Source organism: Pseudophryne corroboree, unplaced genomic scaffold, assembly GCF_028390025.1.
Source record: "Pseudophryne corroboree isolate aPseCor3 unplaced genomic scaffold, aPseCor3.hap2 scaffold_852, whole genome shotgun sequence".
NCBI lineage: Eukaryota > Metazoa > Chordata > Amphibia > Anura > Myobatrachidae > Pseudophryne > Pseudophryne corroboree.
This window is the reverse complement of record NW_026970431.1, coordinates 259,679-265,220: the sequence shown is the minus strand read 5'-3', so window position 1 is coordinate 265,220 and position 5,542 is coordinate 259,679. Positions and strand designations below refer to the sequence as shown.

General features: G+C 35.3%; 1 non-coding gene across 1 annotated transcript; it reads right to left on the bottom strand.

Moving 5' to 3' along the window:
- Positions 1-3,731: 3,731 nt before the first annotated feature.
- TRNAI-UAU (transfer RNA isoleucine (anticodon UAU)) lies at positions 3,732-3,824 on the bottom strand. Its single transcript is given in 2 exon segments — positions 3,732-3,767; positions 3,787-3,824. It is a non-coding gene; the product is annotated as a tRNA-Ile (tRNA).
- Between the last annotated feature and the right edge of the window lie 1,718 nt (positions 3,825-5,542).

The window sequence follows — 5,542 nt, the reverse complement described above, 5'->3', positions numbered from 1 at the left end:
TCATGTTTGTGTGTTTTCTTTCTTTCTTCCATCCTTTGTAATATCATATTAAATATTAAGGTAGCAGTTTATAATCAATGACTAATGACATAAAAAAAGGAAAAAAAAACATTATACAAAGCTTCTCCAGGTGAGGCTTGAACTCACAACCTCGGCATTGCTCAACAGATACTGTCTTATAAGTACCGCGCGCTGACCAATTGCGCCACTGGAGCACTTTACAGCATTAATTGGTTATGCTAGATGTGGATTTTATTCAATACAATCAGTACAGTCATAAGAATTGAAAAAGAAAATCATTTTTGGTGATGAATGATGAGCAACAAAGGAACATGCATGCCAGATGGCACTTGAATAAGCTGTCCACTGTGATAGAAAAGGTTTAAAAAACAACAACAACAATGTTATCATAATTAATGTCATATTTTAGCTTCCGTGGTCATTTTTTGCAAGCTAAACACTGCAAGACTGTTTTACAGTCGAAGCAAGGATAAAATATCAATTCTAGTGATGAGACACTTGCTGTAATGACTTCCACCCGATATGGAACTTGGACCCCTGTCTTAGGAGGGCAGTGACTTATCCATTATGCCAGTGGTGCTTACTGATGTTCTTATTTAAGACTGTTAGGTTTTTAATAGTCAATTATTTATTTTTGAGGAAAAAGTGAAGCTGTTTACTGTGTTCTTTGCATTACCAAGTCCAGCAAGAAATGTGCTGGTACTATCCAGAGCTGTCAGTATGGATTATCATGCTATATTGCAGAAAATCAATTTGATGCAACTGCTTTACCAACAGTATGTTAATCTTTTCCATTGCTGTTTTGTTGGCTGACTGAAGGAAGATATGCAGTGCATTTGAACCAAAGCAGATGTGTGCTGACAACTTAAATGCACAATCATGTTTGTGTTTTTTCTTTCTTTCTTCCATCCTTTGTAATATCATATTAAATATTAAGGTAGCAGTTTATAATCAATGACTAATGAAATAAAAAAAGGAAAAAAAAACATTATACAAAGCTGCTCCAAGTGAGGCTTGAACTCACAACCTCGGCAATGCTTAACAGATACTGTCTTATAAGTACCGCGCGCTGACCAATTTTGCCACTGGAGCACTTTGCAGCATTAATTGGTTATGCTAGATGTGGATTTTATTCAATACAATCAGTACAGTCATAAGAATTGAAAAAGAAAATCATTTTTGGTGATGAATGATGAGCAACAAAGGAACATGCATGCCAGATGGCACTTGAATAAGCTGTCCACTGTGATAGAAAAGGTTTAAAAAACAACAACAACAACAACAATGTTATCCTAATTAATGTCATATTTTAGCTACTGTGGTCATTTTGTACAAGCTAAACACTGCAAGACAGTTTTACAGTTGAAGCAAGGATAAAATATCAACTCTAGTGATGAGACACTTGCTGTAATGACTTCCAACTCAGACGGGACTTAAACCCACAAACACTGGCTTAGGAGAACAGTGCCTTATCCATTATGCCAGTGGTGCTTACTGATGTCCTTATTTAAGACTGATAGGTTTTTAATAGTCAATTATTTATTTTTGAAAAAAAGTGAAGCTGTTTACTGTGTTCTTTGCATTACCAAGTCCAGCAAGAAATGTGCTGGTACTATCCAGAGCTGTCAGTATGGATTATCATGCTATATTGCAGAAAATCAATTTGATGCAACTGCTTTACCAACAGTATGTTAATCTTTTCCATTGCTGTTTTGTTGGCTGACTGAAGGAAGATATGCAGTGCATTTGAACCAAAGCAGATGTGTGCTGACAACTTAAATGCACAATCATGTTTGTGTTTTTTCTTTCTTTCTTCCATCCTTTGTAATATCATATTAAATATTAAGGTAGCAGTTTATAATCAATGACTAATGACATAAGAAAAGAAAAAAAAAAAGTATACAAAAATGCTCCAGGTGAGGCTTGAACTCACAACCTCGGCATTTCTCAACAGATACTGTCTTATAAGTAACGTGCGCTGACCAATTGCGCCACTGGAGCGCATTGCAACATTGATTTGTTATGCTAGATGTGGATTTTATTCAATGCAATCAGTACAGTCATAAGAATTGAAAAAGAAAATCATTTTTGGTGATGAATGATGAGCAACAAAGGAACATGCATGCCAGATGGTACTTAAATAAGATGTCCACGGTGATAGAAAATGTTTAAAAAAAACAACAACAATGTTATCATAATAAATGTCATATTTTAGCTTCTGTGGTCATTTTTTGCAAGCTAAACACTGCAAGACTGTTTTACAGTCGAAGCAAGGATAAAATATCAATTCTAGTGATGAGACACTTGCTGTAATGACTTCCACCCGATATGGAACTTGGACCCCTGTCTTAGGAGGGCAGTGACTTATCCATTATGCCAGTGGTGCTTACTGATGTTCTTATTTAAGACTGTTAGGTTTTTAATAGTCAATTATTTATTTTTGAGGAAAAAGTGAAGCTGTTTACTGTGTTCTTTGCATTACCAAGTCCAGCAAGAAATGTGCTGGTACTATCCAGAGCTGTCAGTATGGATTATCATGCTATATTGCAGAAAATCAATTTGATGCAACTGCTTTACCAACAGTATGTTAATCTTTTCCATTGCTGTTTTGTTGGCTGACTGAAGGAAGATATGCAGTGCATTTGAACCAAAGCAGATGTGTGCTGACAACTTAAATGCACAATCATGTTTGTGTTTTTTCTTTCTTTCTTCCATCCTTTGTAATATCATATTAAATATTAAGGTAGCAGTTTATAATCAATGACTAATGACATAAGTAAAGGAAAAAAAAAACAGTACACAAAGATGCTTTAAGTGAGGCTTGAACTCACAACCTTGGCATTGCTCAACAGATACTGTCTTATAAGTTTCGCGCGCTGACCAATTGCGCCACTGGAGCATTTTGCAGCATTAATTGGTTATGCTAGATGTGGATTTTATTCAATACAATCAGTACATTCATAAGAATTGAAAAAGAAAATCATTTTCAGTGATGAATGATGAGCAACAAAGGAACATGCATGCCAGATGGCACTTGAATAAGCTGTCCACGGTGATAGAAAAGGTTTAAAAAACAACAACAACAATGTTATCATAATAAATGTCATATTTTAGCTTATGTGGTCATTTTTTACAAGCTAAACACTGCAAGACTGTTTTACAGTTGAAGCAAAGATAAAATATCAACTCTAGTGATGAGACACTTGCTGTAATGACTTCCAACTCAGACGGGACTTAAACCCACAACCACTGGCTTAGGAGAACAGTGCCTTATCCATTATGCCAGTGGTGCTTACTGATGTCCTTATTTAAGACTGATAGGTTTTTAATAGTCAATTATTTATTTTTGAAAAAAAGTGAAGCTGTTTACTGTGTTCTTTGCATTACCAAGTACAGCAAGAAATGTGCTGGTAGTATCCAGAGCTGTCAGTATGGATTATCATGCTATATTGCAGAAAATCAATTTGATGCAACTGCTTTACCAACAGTATGTTAATCTTTTCCATTGCTGTTTTGTTGGCTGACTGAAGGAAGATATGCAGTGCATTTGAACCAAAGCAGATGTGTGCTGACAACTTAAATGCACAATCATGTTTGTGTGTTTTCTTTCTTTCTTCCATCCTTTGTAATATCATATTAAATATTAAGGTAGCAGTTTATAATCAATGACTAATGACATAAGAAAAGGAAAAAAAAACAGTGTACAAAGATGCTCCAGGTGAGGCTTGAACTCACAACCTCGGCATTGCTCAACAGATACTGTCTTATAAGTACCGCGCGCTGACCAATTGCGCCACTGGAGCTCTTTGCAGCATTAATTGGTTATGCTAGATGTGGATTTTATTCAATACAATCAGTACAGTCATAAGAATTGAAAAAGAAAATCATTTTTGGTGATGAATGATGAGCAACAAAGGAACATGCATGCCAGATGGCACTTGAATAAGCTGTCCACGGTGATAGAAAAGGTTTAAAAAACAACAACAACAACAATGTTATCATAATTAATGTCATATTTTAGCTTCTGTGGTCACTTTTTACAAGCTAAACACTGCAAGACTGTTTTACAGTTGAAGCAAGGATAAAATATCAACTCTACTGATGAGACACTTGCTGTAATGACTTCCAACTCAGACGGGACTTAAACCCACAACCACTGGCTTAGGAGAACAGTGCCTTATCCATTATGCCAGTGGTGCTTACTGATGTCCTTATTTAAGACTGATAGGTTTTTAATAGTCAATTATTTATTTTTGAAAAAAAGTGAAGCTGTTTACTGTGTTCTTTGCATTACCAAGTCCAGCAAGAAATGTGCTGGTACTATCCAGAGCTGTCAGTATGGATTATCATGCTATATTGCAGAAAATCAATTTGATGCAACTGCTTTACCAACAGTATGTTAATCTTTTCCATTGCTGTTTTGTTGGCTGACTGAAGGAAGATATGCAGTGCATTTGAACCAAAGCAGATGTGTGCTGACAACTTAAATGCACAATCATGTTTGTGTTTTTTCTTTCTTTCTTCCATCCTTTGTAATATCATATTAAATATTAAGGTAGCAGTTTATAATCAATGACTAATGAAATAAAAAAAGGAAAAAAAAAACATTATACAAAGCTGCTCCAAGTGAGGCTTGAACTCACAACCTCGGCAATGCTCAACAGATACTGTCTTATAAGTACCGCGCGCTGACCAATTTCGCCACTGGAGCACTTTGCAGCCTTAATTGGTTATGCTAGATGTGGATTTTATTCAATACAATCAGTACAGTCATAAGAATTGAAAAAGAAAATAATTTTTGGTGATGAATGATGAGCAACAAAGGAACATGCATGCCAGATGGCACTTGAATAAGCTGTCCACTGTGATAGAAAAGGTTTAAAAAACAACAACAACAATGTTATCCTAATTAATGTCATATTTTAGCTACTGTGGTCATTTTTTACAAGCTAAACAGTGCAAGACTGTTTTACAGTTGAAGCAAGGATAAAATATCAACTCTACTGATGAGACACTTGCTGTAATGACTTCCAACTCAGACGGGACTTAAACCCACAAACACTGGCTTAGGAGAACAGTGCCTTATCCATTATGCCAGTGGTGCTTACTGATGTCCTTATTTAAGACTGATAGGTTTTTAATAGTCAATTATTTATTTTTGAAAAAAAGTGAAGCTGTTTACTGTGTTCTTTGCATTACCAAGTCCAGCAAGAAATGTGCTGGTACTATCCAGAGCTGTCAGTATGGATTATCATGCTATATTGCAGAAAATCAATTTGATGCAACTGCTTTACCAACAGTATGTTAATCTTTTCCATTGCTGTTTTGTTGGCTGACTGAAGGAAGATATGCAGTGCATTTGAACCAAAGCAGATGTGTGCTGACAAATTAAATGCACAATCATGTTTGTGTTTTTTCTTTCTTTCTTCCATCCTTTGTAATATCATATTAAATATTAAGGTAGCAGTTTATAATCAATGACTAATGACATAAGAAAAGGAAAAAAAACAGTATACAAAAA